Here is a 17,755-nt window from a genome sequence, read left to right on the forward strand (position 1 = left end):
TGATGTTGCTCTTGCTGCGGGCGATTCCCTGATCCACCTCTACGCAGACGACACCATTCTATATACTTTCGGCCCGTCATTGGACACTGTGCTATCTAACCTCCAAACGAGCTTCAATGCCATACAGCACTCCTTCCGTGGCCTCCAACTGCTCTTAAACGTGAGTAAAACCAAATGCATGCTTTTCAACCGATCGCTGCCTACACCCGCATGCCCGACTAGCATCACCACCCTGGATGGTTCCGACCTTGAATATGTGGACATCTATAAGTACCTAGGTGTCTGGCTAGACTGCAAACTCTCCTTCCAGACTCACATCAAACATCTCCAATCGAAAATCAAATCAAGAGTCGGCTTTCTATTCCGCAACAAAGCCTCCTTCACTCACGCTGCCAAGCTTACCCTAGTAAAACTGACTATCCTACCGATCCTCGACTTCGGCGATGTCATCTACAAAATGGCTTCCAACACTCTACTCAGCAAACTGGATGCAGTCTATCACAGTGCCATCCGTTTTGTCACTAAAGCACCTTATACCACCCACCACTGCGACTTGTATGCTCTAGTCAGCTGGCCCTCACTACATATTCGTCGCCAGACCCACTGGCTCCAGGTCATCTACAAGTCCATGCTAGGTAAAGCTCCGCCTTATCTCAGTTCACTGGTCACGATGGCAACACCCATCCGTAGCACGCGCTCCAGCAGGTGTATCTCACTGATCATCCCTAAAGCCAACACCTCATTTGGCCGCCTTTCGTTCCAGTACTCTGCTGCCTGTGACTGGAACGAATTGCAAAAATCGCTGAAGTTGGAGACTTTTATCTCCCCCACCAACTTCAAACATCAGCTATCCGAGCAGCTAACCGATCGCTGCAGCTGTACATAGTCTATAGGAAAATAGCCCACCCATTTTCACCTACCTCATTCCCATACTGTTTTTATACTGTTTTTATTTATTTATTTTTCTGCTCTTTTGCACGCCAATATCTCTACCTGTACATGACCATCTGATCATTTATCACTCCAGTGTTAATCTGCAAAATTGTATTATTCGCCTACCTCCTCATGGCTTTTGCACACATTGTATATAGACTGCCCATTTTTTCTACTGTGTTATTGACTTGTTAATTGTTTATTCCATGTGTAACTCTGTGTTGTCTGTTCACACTGCTATGCTTTATCTTGGCTAGGTCGCAGTTGCAAATGAGAACTTGTTCTCAACTAGCCTACCTGGTTAAATAAAGGTGAAATAAAAAAAATAAAAAATAACACAAATAAAAAGTACTAACGCTGAGGGCAAAGTAATAACACAGAGAGTAAAGTAATAACACAGAGAGTAAAGTATAACACAGAGTGAAGTAATAACACAGAGAGTAGAGTAATAACACAGAGTAAAGTAATTACATTGAGTAAATTAATAACACTGAGAGTAAAGTAATACTTTGCCTGAGTTAGCTCTCGAAATCAACACCTTTGATTTCTTTATCCCTCGCTGTAGCTCTCATATGTCAATATGCCTTGTATACTGTTGTTTAGGTTAGTTATCATTGTTTTAGTTTACTGCGGAGCCCCTAGTTCCAGTCATTACACCTCTGATACCTCACTTTTCCCACCTCCCACACATGCGGTGACCTCACCCATTATAACCAGCTTATCCAGAGATACAACCTCTCTTATTACTCAGTGCTTGGGCTTACCCCTGTCTGCACATTATGCCCTGAATCTATTCTACCACGCCCAGAAATCTGATCCTTTCATTCTTCGTCCACAATGCTCTAGGCGGCCAGTTTTGATCGTCTTTAGCCGTACCCTCATCCTACTCCTCCTCTGTTCCTCGAGTGATGTGGAGGGAAACCCTGGCCCTGTGTGTCCCCAGGCACCCTCATTTGTTGACTTCTGTGATCGAAAAAGCCTTGGTTTCATGCATGTCAACATCAGAAGCCTCCTCCCTAAGTTTGTTTTACTCACAGCTTTAGCACACTCCGCCAACCCTGATGTCCTTGTCGTGTCTGAATACCGGCTTAGGAAGGCCACCAAAAATTCTGAGATTTCCATACCCAGCTACAACATTTTCTATCAATATAGAACTGCCAGAGGGGGAGGAGTTGCAATCTACTGCAGAGATAGCCTGCAAAGTTGTCATACTTTCCAGGTCTATACCCAAACAGTTTGAACTTCTCATTTTAAAAATGACTCTCTCCAGAAATAAGACTCTCACTGTTGCCGCCAGCTATCGACCCCACTCCGCTCCCAGCTGTGCCCTGGACACCATTTGTGAATTGATCGCCCCCCATCTAGCTTCAGAGGTCATTCTGTTAGGTGACCTAAACTGGGATATGCTTAACACCCCGGCAGTCCTACAATCAAAGCCTTCAATCTTACACAACTCATCAAGGAACCCACCAGGTCCAACCCTAAATCTGTTAACACGGGCACCCTCATAGACATTATCCTGACCAACTTGCCCTCCAAATACACCTCCGCTGTTTTCAATCAGGATCTAAGCGATCATTGCCTCATTGCCTGTATCCGCTATGGTTCCTCGTTCAAACGACCACCCCTCATCACTGTCAAACGCTCCCTAAAACACTTCTGCCAGCAGGCCTTTCTAATCGACCTGACCCGGGTTTCCTGGAAGGATATTGACCTCATCACCGTTAGTCGAGGATGCCTGGTCATTCTTTAAAAGTAATTTAAAGTTAAGTATTTATTTGGGCTGCAATCTGAGGTGCAGTTAACTCTAATGAACTTCTCGTCTGCAGTAGAGGTAACTTTGGGTCTTCCTTTCCTGTGGCGAGCCTCATGAGAGCCAGTTTCATCATATTGCTTGTTGGCTTTTGCGACTGCACTTGAAGCATTTTCAAAGTTCTTGAAATTTTCTGAAATGACTGACCTCCATGTCTTAAAGTCATGGTGGACTGTTGTTTCTCTTTGCTTATTTGAGCTGTTCTTGCCATAATATGGACTTGGTATTTTACCAAATAGAGTTATCTTCTGTATACCACCTCTACCTTGTGTAACGGATTCCCCCAGTTCTGCTGCTCCTTCCGTTCTCCAGCTCCGGAGATCTACGTCACCGACATTCTAGGCGTCACTGAACTGTTTCATTACCAACAACCCCGTACTGTCTCATCTCATTACGCCAAAGCACAGCCCCCACACCACTAAAGGGATATCTTCAACCACCAACTTACCATCCTGAGACAAGGCTGAGTATAGCCCACAAAGATCTCCGCCACTGCACAACCCAAGGGATGGGGGGCGCCAACCCAGACAGGATGACCACATCAGTGAATCAACCCACTCAGGTGACGCACCCCTTCCAGGGACGGCATGAGAGAGCCCCAGTAAGCTAGTGACTCAGCCCCTGTAATAGGGTTAGAGGCAGAGAATCCCAGTGGAAAGAGGGGAACCGGCCAGGCAGAGACGGTTCGTTGCTCCAGAGCCTTTCCGTTCACCTTCCCGCTCCTGGGCCAGACTACACTCAATCATATGACCCACTGAAGAGATGAGTCTTCAGTAAAGACTTAAATGTTGAGACCGAGTTTGCGTCTCTGACATGGGTAGGCAGACCGTTCCATAAAAATGGAGCTCTATAGGAGAAAGCCCTGCCTCCAGCTGTTTGCTTAGACATTCTAGGGACAATTAGGAGGCCTGCGTCTTGTGACCGTAGCGTCCGTGTAGGTATGTACGGCAGGACCAAATCAGAGAGATAGGTAGGAGCAAGCCCATATAATGCTTTGTCGGTTAGCAGTAAAACCTTGAAATCAGCCCTTACTTTGACAGGAAGCCAGTGTAGAGAGGCTAGCACTGGAGTAATATGATCATTTTTTTTGGTTCTAGTCAGGATTCTAGCAGCCATATTTAGCACTAACTGAAGTTTATTTAGTGCTTTATCCGGGTAGCCGGAAAGTATAGCATTGCAGTAGTCTAACCTAGAAGTGACAAAAGCATGGATTAATTTTTCTGAATCATTTTTGGAAAGAAAGTTACTGATTTTTGCAATGTTACGTAGATGGAAAAAAGCTGTCCTTGAAATGGTCTTGATATGTTCTTCAAAAGAGAGATCAGGGTCCAGAGTAACGCCGAGGTCCTTCACAGTTTTATTTGAGACGACTGTACAACCATTAAGATTAATTGTCAGATTCAACAGAAGATCTTTGTTTCTTGGGACCTAGAACAAGCATCTCTGTTTTGTCCGAGTTTAAAAGTAGAACGTTTGCAGCCATCCACTTCCTTATGTCTGAAACACATGCTTCGAGCAAGGGCAATTTTGGGGCTTCACCATGTTTCATTAAAATGTACAGCTGTGTGTCATCCGCATAGCAGTGAAAGTTAACATTATGTTTTCGAATAACATCCCCAAGAGGTAAAATATATAGTGAAACCAATAGTGGTCCTAAAATGGAACCTTGAGGAACACCGACATTTACAGTTGATTTGTCAGAGGACTAAGCCTCTCCAAAAGAATGTGGGATCGATGGTATCAAAAGCAGCACTGTTACGAATCCCTTTTGGCCCGACAGTCTAGGGGGATGGTAATGAGACCCATAACATAACTCATGCAAATTATAATTGTGACAAAGTAAAAGTGAGAACGAAATAACCACGACAACTGAAATCTTACCGTCAAACTCAAGGTTTATTTGTAAACACACGGTAATGGGGGGGGGGGGGGGGGGAGCAGGAAAAGGGGCTGAGCTGGACCCAAGGAAAGAAACAATTAGTATTCAAAAACACCCCTAAGCTAGACTAGCCTACTTTAACAATAAATAACTAACTAACCAAAAATACAGTGGGTGGTCCACCCAGTTCTAACTAGTGTATTTAACAAAGTCCACCTAGGGGTAGTGTATGCACATGGGCAACTTGTCTTGGTTTCCCCTTTTCCCACCAGCAAACAAACAAAAACCATAACAATACTCACAGGTGATGAAAACGTGCTATGGAGGTGCTCAAACAAAAGAGAGGTTAATACACAACGAGAGAGTGAAACACAGAGACCTACAGAAATCGCATTTACAGAGAGATTGAGCTGTAGAGCAAACAACTGATGGGGTTTTTAAACCAAGGGACAGGAACTGTGATAGGGTAGGAAACAGGAGGAGGTGTGTCTTCTGATTGATGATTGTTTGTTGACTGATTGGGGAGTGATGATTTTCACCTGTGAGGGGAGAAGGAGAGAAAACAACACAGGATACATACACACACACACACACACACACACAGGATACCTGTATCCGTAACAAGCACTAAGGTCTAGGAGCACGAGGACAGATGCAGAGCCTCGGTCCGATGCCATTCAAATGTAATTTACCACTGTAACGTCGTTCTTCGTTTGTCGAAAGAGAGTCGGACCGAAATGCAGCGTGGTGGTTATTCATGACTTTAATGGAAAAGTGACACATGAAATAACTATACAAAATACAAAACAACAAACGGAACGTGAAACCTATCTGGTGAAACTACACAGAGACAGGAACAATCACCCACGAAATACACAGAGAAACCCCGGCTACCTAAATACAGTTCCCAATCAGAGACAATGAGAATCACCTGACTCTGATTGAGAACCGCCTCAGGCAGCCAAGCCTATAAAACAACCCTACTCAGCCGCAATCCCAAATACTACAAACCCCCAATACGAAACACAACATTAAACCCATGTCACACCGTGGCCTGACCAAATATATAACGAAAACACAAAACACTAAGACCAAGGCGTGACAACCACCTTCAAAAGTGCCGTCTCAGTGCTATGATGGGGTCTAAAACCAGACTGAAGCATTTCGTATACATTGTTTGTCTTCGGGAAGGCAGTGAGTTGCTGCGCAACAGCCTTCTCTAAAATTTTCGAGAGGAATGGAAGATTCGATATAGGCCGATAGTTTTTTATATTTTCTGGGTCAAGGTTTGGCTTTTTCTAGAGAGGCTTTATTACTGCCACTTTTAGTGAGATTGGTACACATCCGGTGGATAGAGAGCCGTTTATTATGTTCAACATAGGAGGGCCAAGCACAGGAAGCAGCTCTTTCAGTAGTTTAGTTTGAATAGGGTCCAGTATGCAGCTTGAAGGTTTAGAGGCCATGATTATTGTCATCATTGTGTCAAGAGATATAGTACTAAAACACTTGAGTGTCTCTCTTGATCCTAGGTCCTGGCAGAGTTGTGCAGACTCAGGACAACTGAGCTTTGAAGGAATACGCAGATTTAAAGACGAGTCCATAATTTGCTTTCTAATAATCATAATCTTTTCCTCAAAGAAGTTCATGAATTTATCACTGCTAAAGTGAAAGTCATCCTCTCTTGGGGAATGCTGCTTTTTAGTTAGGTTTGCGACAGTATCAAAAAGGAATTTCGGATTGTTCTTATTTTCCTCAATTAAGTTAGAAAAATAGGATGATCGAGCAGCAGTAAGGGCTCTTCGGTACTGCACCAAGCTTGTCGGAAGACTTCCAGTTTGGTGTGGCGCCATTTCCGTTCCAATTTTCTGGAAGCTTGCTTCAGAGCTCGGGTATTTTCTGTGTACCAGGGAGCTAGTTTCTTATGATATGTGTTTTTAGTTTGTAGGGGTGCAACTGCATCTAGGGTATTGCGCAAGGTTAAATTGAGTTCCTCAGTTAGGTGGTTAACTGATTTTTGTCCTCTGGCGTCCTTGGGTAGACAGAGGGAATCTGGAAGGACATCAAGGAATCTTTGTGTTGTCTGTGAATTTATAGCACGACTTTTGATGTTCCTTGGTTGGGGTCTGAGCAGATTATTTGTTGAAATTGCAAACGTAATAAAATGGTGGTCCAATAGTCCAGGATTATGAGGAAGAACATTAAGATCCACAACATTTATTCCATGGGACAAAACTAGGTCCAGCGTATGACTGTGACAGTGAGTGGGTCCAGAGACATGTTTGACAAAACCCACTGAGTCGATGATGGCTCCAAAAGCCTTTTGGAGTGGGTCTGTGGACTTTTCCATGTGATTATTAACGTCACCAAAGATTAGAATATTATCTGCTATGACTACAAGGTCCGATAGGAATTCAGGGAACTCAGTGAGCAGTAGCTATAAAAAGTGATTGAGTAGGCTGCATAGATTTCATGACTAGAAGCTCAAAAGACGAAAACGTCATTTTTTTTTGTAAATTGAAATTTGCTATTGTAAATGTTAGCAACACCTCCGCCTTTGCGGGATGCACGGGGGGATATGGTCACTAATGTAGCCAGGAGGTGAGGCCTCATTTTACACAGTAAATTAATCAGGCTTAAGCCATGTTTCAGTCAGGCCAATCACATCAAGATTATGATCAGTGATTAGTTCATTGACTATATTTGCCTTTGAAGTAAGGGATCTAACATTAAGTAGCCCTATTTTGAGATGTGAGGTATCATGATCTCTTTCAGTAATGACAGGAATGGAGGTGGTCTTTATCCTAGTGAGATTGCTAAGGCGAACACCGCCATGTTTAGTTTTGCCCAACCTAGGTCGAGGCACAGACACGGTCTCAATGGTGATAGCTGAGCTGACTACACTGACTGTGCTAGTGGCAGACTCCACTATGCTGGCAGTCTGGCTAACAGCCTGCTGCCTGGCCTGCACCCTATTTCATTGTTATTACAGGTCTCTTCCCGTGCATTCATTAGATTTTTACACCTCACTCTTTGTTTGGGTTACAGCGCTGTGTTATTTATATATATATATATATATATATATACTGTTTTTGTTTTGGACTTTGTCCACGCCATGTTCATGACGTAAGCTATTTTGGGTAGAGAATTATAACCCCCCTATTTCCTATTCCTGCGCCTGTCTCCTATCATTATACAATGTGACGCCTTGTTGCAACCCAACTGATTGGCTCGAATGCATTAAGAATGAAAGACACTTTACAAATGAACTTTTAACAAGGCACACCTGTTAATTGGAATGCATTCCAGGTGACTACTTCATGAAGCTGGTTGAGAGAATGCCAAGAGAGTGCAAAACTGTCATCAAGGCAATGGGTGGCTACATTGAAGAATCTAAAATCTAAAATATATTTTGATTTGTTTAACACTTTTTTGGTTGTTACATTATTCCATATGTGTTATTTCATAGTTTTGACGCTATTTTTCTACGATGTAGAAAATCATTTAAAAAAAGAAAAACCCTCGAATGAGTAGTCCAAACCTTTGACTGGTAATGTATATATAATTTAAAACTCAGCAATAAAATCCCCACATTTATTCCATAGGCTTGGATCTGCGCAGCTGTTGCAATGATTGATAGGCAGCTTAATTAAACTTCTTGTGTTTAAATTGGGTTCAAATACACATTTAGATTTATCAACAGCCATCTACAACAACCACAATCGCTCAGGCACAAATTTCTAAATCAAATCAAATTTTATTTGTCACGTGCGCTGAATACAACCACACCCGCTGCTGAACCACACCCGCTGCTGAAAGGTGAATTAAATTGAGCACACAGCCATGCAATCTCCATAGACAAACATTGACACTAGAGTGGCCTTACAGAAGAGCTCAAAGACTTTCAACGTGGCACCGGCATAGGATGCCACCTTTCCAACAAGTCAGTTTATCACATTTCTGCCCTGCTAGAGCTGCCCGTGTCAACTGTAAGTGCTGCTTGTTGGAAATGTCTAGGAGGAATAACGTCTCAGCCGCAAAGTGGTAGGCCACACAAGCTCACAGAATGGGACTTCCGAGTTCTGAAGCATGTAGCGAGTATAAATAATCTGATCTCTGGCGTGATAAATCGAGTATAAATAATCTGATAAATCACAGTTCACCACCTGGCAGTCTGACAGACGAATCTGGTAGATGCCAGGAGAACGCTACCTGCCAGAATGCACGGTGCCAACTTTAAAGTTCATTGTTCAGGCAGTTCCAGTTAAGATAAATCTTAAAGCATAAAATTACATTCTAGACAATTATGTGCTTCTAACTTTGTGGCAACAGTTTTGGGAAGACCCTATTTCAGCATGACAATGCCCATGTGCAAAAAGTGAGGTCCATACGGAAATGGTTTGTTGAGATTGGTGTGGATAAACTTGACTGCACAGAACCTTGCCTCTCTTGGTTTTTGAGATAATTGTATTATTGCAGAATCAAGAGTTTTTGTCCTTGTAAGCCTCTCGTTTTTAATGTATCTGTCATTTCCTTAGCATTGATGTCGAAATCTGACAGGTGGCCACACATCGACCTGGCCCGGGTATCCTGGAAGGATATTGACCTCATCCCGTCAGTTGAGGATGCCTGGTTATTATTCTTGTTGCTCAGGCCCATGTGCTAGAATATGCATGTAATTGACAGATTAGGATAGAAAACATTTTAAAGTTTCCAAATCTGTCAAAATATTGTCTGTGAGTATAACAGAACTGATTTTGCAGGCGAAACCTGAGGAAAATCCAGCCAGGAAGTGGCTTCTATTTTGAAAGCTCCATGTTCCATAGCCTGCCTTCGTTCCATTTAACCTTTTGCGTGTAAGGAGCAGTATTTTCATTTTTGGCAAAAAAACGTACCCATTTGAAACTGCCTATTTCTCAGCGCTAAAAACTAGAATATGCATATTGTCAGATTATGATAGAAAACACTATAAAGTTTCCAAAACTGTAAAAATATTGTCTGTGAGTATAACAGAACTGATTTTGCAGGCGAAAACCTGAGGAAAATCCAGCCAGGAAGTGGCTTGTATTTTGAAAGCTCCATGTTCCATAGCCTGCCTTCGTTCCATTTAACCTTTTGCGTGTAAGGAGCAGTATTTTCATTTTTGGCAAAAAAACGTACCCATTTGAAACTGCCTATTTCTCAGCGCCAAAAACTAGAATATGCATATTGTCAGATTATGATAGAAAACACTATAAAGTTTCCAAAACTGTAAAAATATTGTCTGTGAGTATAACAGAACTGATTTTGCAGGCGAAAACCTGAGGAAAATCCAACCAGGATGTGCCTCTTATTTTGAAACCCTTCTGTTCCTATGCATGCCTATCCTCCATTTAAAGGGATATCAACCTGATTCCCTTTTCTATGGCTTCCCTAAGGTGTCAACAGTCTTTAGATATAGTTTCAGGCTTTTATTTTGAAAAATGAGCTTGTATGATCACATTGAGTAAGTGGATAGGTGGGGGCTCTCAGAGTGAGTTTTGCGCTACAGAGTAAAGCGGCCATTGTTTCACCCGGTGTTATTGAAAAACCTACACACCCGGTTGATATATTATCGAATATATATTTTAAAAACAACCTGAGGATTGATTATAATAACGTTTGACAGGTTTCTGTGGAACTTATGGATATTATTTGGAATTTTCGTCTGCGTTGTGGTGACCGCTCTTTCCTGTGGATTTCTGAACATAACGTGACAAACAAATGGAGGTATTTTGGATATAAAAATAATCTTTATGGAACAAAAGGAACATTTATTGTGTAACTGGGAGTCCTGTGAGTGAAATAATCCTAAAATCATCAAAGGTAAGCGATGAATTTTTATTGCTTTTCTGATTTTCGTGACCAAGATAGTTTGATGCTAGGTGTTCATAATGTTTTGTCTAGTGATCGATAAACTTACACAAACACTTGGATTGCTTTCGCTGTAAAGCATATTTTCAAAATCTGACATGACAGGTGGATTAACAAAATGCTAAACTGTGTTTTGTTATATTGCACTTGTGATTTCATGAATATAAATATTTTTAGTAATATTATTTGACTGTGGCGCTATGCGCTATGAAATTCAGCGGTTGTTGATGACAATTATCATTATTATTAGCTAACGGGATAGGTAGCGTCAAGAAGTGAATGATTCGGACGAGAGGGATTTACTCCAGACACCCGAACAGGTTAAGAGTAAGGAGATCGGGGTGCCTTGTGAGGATCTGGCAACAAGAAGCGAATCTGCCTTTGCCATCGGTACTATTGGCCAACGTACAATCGCTAGATAGTAAAGGGGACGAATTACAACCGCGTATATCCAACCAACGGGACATTAAAAACTGTAATATCCTATGTTTCACCAAGTCGTGCTGAATGACGAGATAAATAACATACAACTGGCGGGATGGAACAATTGCCTCTGGTAAGACAAAGGGTGGAGGTCTATGTATATTTGTAAATTTGTAAGTCGCTCTGGATAAGAGCGTCTGCTAAATGACTTAAATGTAATGTAAATGTAAACAACAGCTGATGCACGATATCTAAGGAAGTCTCTAGGTTTTGTTCGACTGAGGTAGAGTATCTCATGATAAGCTGTAGACCACACTGTACCTAGAAAGTTTTCATCTATATTCTTCGTAGCTGTCTATTTACCAACACAGACGGATGCTTTCACTAAGACCACACTCAATGAGATGTATACGGCCAAAAGCAAACTGGAAAACGCTCATCCAGAGGCGGCATTCCTAGTGGCTGGGGACTTTAATGCAGGGAAACTTAAATCCGTTTTACCAAATTTCCATCAGCATGTTAAATGTGCAACTGGAGGGAAAACAAACTCGAGACCACCTTCACTCCACACACAAAGCGTCATTACAGGATTAAGCTGGAATCGTTCTACGGAAAGCGGAGCTCCAATGGTTGTCGGACGTGGCAGGGCCTGTAAACTATTACAGACTACAAAGAGAAGCACAGCCGAGAGCTGCCCAGTGACACAAGCCTACTAGACAAGCTAAATAACTTAGATTCTCGCTTAGAGGCAAGTAACACTGAAACATGCATGAGAGCATCAGCTGTTCCGTACGACTGTGTGATCACGCTTTCCGTAGCCAACGTGAGTAAGACCTGTAAATCAAATCAAAACAAATGTATTTATATAGCCCTTCTTACATCAGCTGATATCTCAAAGTGCTGTACAGAAACCCAACCTAAAACCCCAAACAGCAAGCAATGCAGGTGTAGAAGCACAGTGGCTAGGAACATGGCCAAGATGTTCAAATGTTCATAAATGACCAGCATGGTCAATTCAACATTCACAAGGTTGCGGGGCCAGACAGATTACCAAGACGTGTGCTCCGGGCATGTGCTGACCAACTGGCAGGTGCGTTCACTGACATTTTCAACATGTTCCTGATTGAGTCTGTAATACCAACACGTACCAACACCACAACCTGCCTAAATGACTACAGACCCTTAGCACTCTCATTCGTAGCCATGAAGTCAATCAATCAATCAATCAAATGTATTTATACTGCTCTCCTTACTTCAGCGGAGTGAAGTATAGAAACCCAACCTAAAACCCCAAACAGCAAGCAATGCAGGTGTAGAAGCACAGTGGCTAGGAAAAACTCCCTGAAATGCTTGAATAGGCTGGTAATGGCTAAAATTAACACCATTATCCCAGAAAACCTAGACCAACTCCAAATTGCATAATGCCCAGACAAATCCACTGATGATGCAATCTCTATTGCACTTCACACTGCCCTTTCCCACCTGGACAAAAGGAACACCTATGTGAGAATGCTATTCATCAACTACAGCTCAGCGTTCAACACCATAGTACCCTCAAAGCTCATCACTAAGCTAAGTATCCTGGGACTAAATACCTCCCTCTGCAACTGGTTGACAGGTCACCCCCAGGTGACAGGCCGCCCCCAGGTGGTGAGGGTAGGTAACAACACATCCGCCACGCTGATCCTCAACACTGGAGCCCCTCAGGGTTGCGTGCTCAGTCCCATCCTGCACTCCCTGTTCACCCACGAATGCGTGGCCAGGCACAATTCCAACACCATCAGTACGTTTGCAGATGACGCAACAGTGGTAGGCCTGATCACCGACAACGACGAGACAGCCAATAGGGAGGAGGTCAGAGACCTGGCCGGGTGGTGCCAGAATAACAACCTATCCCTCAACATAATCAAGACAAAGGAGATGATTGTGGACTATAGGAAAAGGAGGACCGAGCACGCCCCCATTCTCATCGACGGGGCTGTAGTGGAGCAGGTTGAGAGCTTCAAGTTCCTTGGTGTCCACATCACCAACGAATTAGAATGGTCCAAACACAAAGCCTATTCCCCTCAGAAAACTACAAAGATTTGGCATGGGTCCTCAGAAGGTTCTACAGCTGCAATGTTATGAGCATCCTGACTGGTTGCATCACTACCTGGTATGGCAACTGCTTGGCCTCTGAAAGCAAGGCACTACAGAGGGTTATGAGTACGGCTCATTACATCACTTGGGCTAAGCTGCATGCCATCTAGGAACTCTACACCAGGCGGTGTCAGAGGATGGCCCTAAAAATTGTCAAAGACCCCAGCCACCCCAGTCATAGTCTGTTCTCTCTACTACCACATGGCAAGTGGTACCAGAGTGCCAAGTCTAGGACCAAAAGGCTTCTCAACACTTTTTACTTCCAAGCCGTATAAAAAACCATTAATGTACATACTACCTCATTTATCCCGATTAACTGGTGCCCCCGCACATTGGCTACCCGGACTATCTGCATTGTGTCTTTCCACCCACCAACCCCTCTTTTACGCTACTGCGACTCTCTGTTTATCATATGTGCATAGTCACTTTAATCCTACATGTACATACTACCTCAGTTAGCCAGATTAACCGGTGCTCGTATATAGCCTCACTACTGTATTTAGCCTCGCTACTGTATATAGCCTCGCTATCGTATATAGCCTCGCTACCGTATATAGCCTCGCTACCGTATATAGCCTCGCTACCGTATATAGATACCGTATATAGATACCATATAGCCTCTCTACCGTATATAGCCTCTCTACCGTATATAGATACCGTATATAGATACCATATAGCCTCTCTACTGTATATAGCCTCTCTACCGTATATAGATACCGTATATAGATACCGTATATAGCCTCTCTACCGTATATAGATACCGTATATAGATACCGTATATAGCCTCGCTACCGTATATAGCCTCACTACCGTATATAGATGCCGTATATAGATACCATATAGCCTCTCTACCGTATATAGACTCTCTACCGTATATAGACTCTCTACCGTATATAGCCTCTCTACCGTATATAGCCTCTCTACCGTATATAGCCTCGCTACTGTATATAGATACCGTATATAGCCTCTCTACCGTATATAGCCTCGCTTCCGTATATAGCCTCGCTACTGTATATAGATACCGTATATAGCCTCTCTACCGTATATAGCCTCGCTTCCGTATATAGCCTCGCTACTCTATATAGTTACCGTATATAGACTCTCTACTGTATATAGCCTCTCTAACGTATATAGCCTCGCTTTCGTATATAGCCTCGCTACTGTATATAGATACCGTATATAGCCTCTCTACTGTATATAGCCTCGCTACCATATAGATACCGTATATAGCCTCGCTACCGTATATAGATACCGTATATAGCCTCTCTACTGTATATAGCCTCGCTACCGTATATAGCCCGCTACCGTATATAGATACCGTATATAGCCTCTCTACCGTATATAGCCTCGCTACCGTATATAGATACCGTATATAGCCTCTCTACTGTATATAGCCTCGCTACCGTATATAGCCTCGCTACCGTATATAGATACCGTATATAGCCTCTCTACCGTATATAGCCTCGCTTCCGTATATAGATACCGTATATAGCCTCTCTACTGTATATAGCCTCTCTACCGTATATAGCCTCGCTACCGTATATAGCCTCGCTACCGTATATAGATACCATATATAGTCTCGTAACCGTATATAGATACCGTATATAGCCTCGCTACCGTATATAGATACCGTATATAGCCTCTCTACTGTATATAGCCTCTCTACCGTATATAGCCTCGCTACCGTATATAGCCTCGCTACCGTATATAGATACCATATATAGTCTCGTAACTGTATATAGATACCGTATATAGCCTCTCTACCGTATATAGCCTCTCTACCGTATATAGCCTCTCTACCGTATATAGCCTCTCTACCGTATATATATACCGTATATAGATACCATATAGCCTCTCTACCGTATATAGACTCTCTACCGTATATAGCCTCTCTACCGTATATAGCCTCGCTACCGTATATAGCCTCGCTACCGTATATAGATACCGTATATAGCCTCTCTACTGTATATAGCCTCGCTACCATATATAGATACTATATATAGCCTCGCTACCATATATAGCCTCGCTACCGTATATAGATACCGTATATAGCCTCTCTACTGTATATAGCCTCTCTACCGTATATAGCCTCGCTACCGTATATAGCCTCGCTACCGTATATAGATACCGTATATAGCCTCTGTACCTTATATAGCCTCGCTACCGTATATAGCCTTACTACCGTATATAGTCTCGCAACCGTATATAGATACCGTATATAGCCTCGCTACCGTATATAGATACCGTATATAGCCTCTCTACCGTATATAGCCTCTCTACCGTATATATATACCGTATATAGATACCGTATATAGCCTCGCTACCGTATATAGATACCGTATATAGATACTGTATATAGCCTCTCTACTGTATATAGCCTCGAAACCGTATATAAATACCGTATATAGATACCGTATATAGCCTCGCTACCGTATATAGATACCGTATATAGATACTGTATATAGCCTCTCTACTGTATATAGCCTCGAAACCGTATATAAATACCGTATATAGATACCGTATATAGTCTCGCTACCGTATATAGATACCGTATATAGCCTTACTACCGTATATAGTCTCGCAACCGTATATAGATACCGTATATAGCCTCGCTACCGTATATAGATACCGTATATAGCCTCTCTACCGTATATAGCCTCTCTACCGTATATATATACCGTATATAGATACCGTATATAGCCTCGCTACCGTATATAGATACCGTATATAGATACTGTATATAGCCTCTCTACTGTATATAGCCTCGAAACCGTATATAAATACCGTATATAGATACCGTATATAGCCTCGCTACCGTATATAGCCTCTCTACTGTATATAGCCCCTCTACTGTATATAGATACAATATAGCCTCTCTACTGTATATAGCCTCTCTACCGTATATAGATACCGTATATAGATACCGTATATAGCCTCTCTACCATATATAGATACCGTATATAGCCTCTCTACTGTATATAGCCTCGCTACTGTATATAGATACTGTATATAGCCTCTCTACTGTATATAGCCTCGCTACCGTATATAGATACCGTATATAGATACCGTATAGCCTCGCTACCGTATATAGCCTCGCTACCGTATATAGACACCGTATATAGATACCATATAGCCTCTCTACCGTATATAGCCTCTCTACCGTATATAGATACCGTATATAGATACCATATAGCCTCTCTACCGTATATAGATACCGTATATAGATACCGTATATAGCCTCGCTACCGTACATAGCCTCGCTACCTTATATAGATACCGTATATAGATACCATATAGCCTCTCTACCGTATATAGACTCTCTACCGTATATAGCCTCGCTACTGTATATAGATACCGTATATAGCCTCTCTACTGTATATAGTCCTCGCTACCGTATATAGATACCGTATATAGCCTCGCTACCGTATATAGATACCGTATATAGCCTCTCTACTGTATGTAGCCTCGCTACTGTATATAGCCTCGCTACCGTATATAGATACCGTATATAGCCTCTCTACTGTATATAGCCTCGCTACCGTATATAGATACTGTATATAGCCTCGCTACCGTATATAGCCTCGCTACCGTATATAGATACCGTTTATAGCCTCTCTACCGTATATAGCCTCGCTACCGTATATAGATACCGTATATAGCCTCTCTACCGTATATAGATACCGTATATAGCCTCTCTACTGTATATAGCCTCTCTACCGTATATAGCCTCGCTACCGTATATAGCCTCGCTACCGTATATAGATACCGTATATAGTCTCGTAACCGTATATAGATACCGTATATAGCCTCGCTACCGTATATAGATACCGTATATAGCCTCTCTACTGTATATAGCCTCGCTACCGTATATAGATACTGTATATAGCCTCTCTACTGTATATAGCCCCTCTACTGTATATAGATACAATATAGCCTCTCTACTGTATATAGCCTCTCTACCGTATATAGATACCGTATATAGATACCGTATATAGCCTCTCTACCATATATAGATACCGTATATAGCCTCTCTACTGTATATAGCCTCGCTACTGTATATAGATACTGTATATAGCCTCTCTACTGTATATAGCCTCGCTACCGTATATAGATACCGTATATAGATACCGTATAGCCTCGCTACCGTATATAGCCTCGCTACCGTATATAGACACCGTATATAGATACCATATAGCCTCTCTACCGTATATAGCCTCTCTACCGTATATAGATACCGTATATAGATACCATATAGCCTCTCTACCTTATATAGATACCGTATATAGATACCGTATATAGCCTCGCTACCGTACATAGCCTCGCTACCTTATATAGATACCGTATATAGATACCATATAGCCTCTCTACCGTATATAGACTCTCTACCGTATATAGCCTCTCTACCGTATATAGCCTTGCTTCCGTATATAGCCTCGCTACTGTATATAGATACCGTATATAGCCTCTCTACTGTATATAGCCTCGCTACCGTATATAGATACCGTATATAGCCTCGCTACCGTATATAGACTCGCTACCGTATATAGCTACTGTATGTAGCCTCGCTACTGTATATATACCGATATAGATACCGTATATAGCCTCTCTACTGTATATAGCCTCGCTACCGTATATAGATACTGTATATAGCCTCGCTACCGTATATAGATACCGTTTAT

This window comes from Oncorhynchus gorbuscha, linkage group LG11 (assembly GCF_021184085.1).
Source record: "Oncorhynchus gorbuscha isolate QuinsamMale2020 ecotype Even-year linkage group LG11, OgorEven_v1.0, whole genome shotgun sequence".
Classification (NCBI taxonomy): Eukaryota; Metazoa; Chordata; class Actinopteri; order Salmoniformes; family Salmonidae; genus Oncorhynchus; species Oncorhynchus gorbuscha.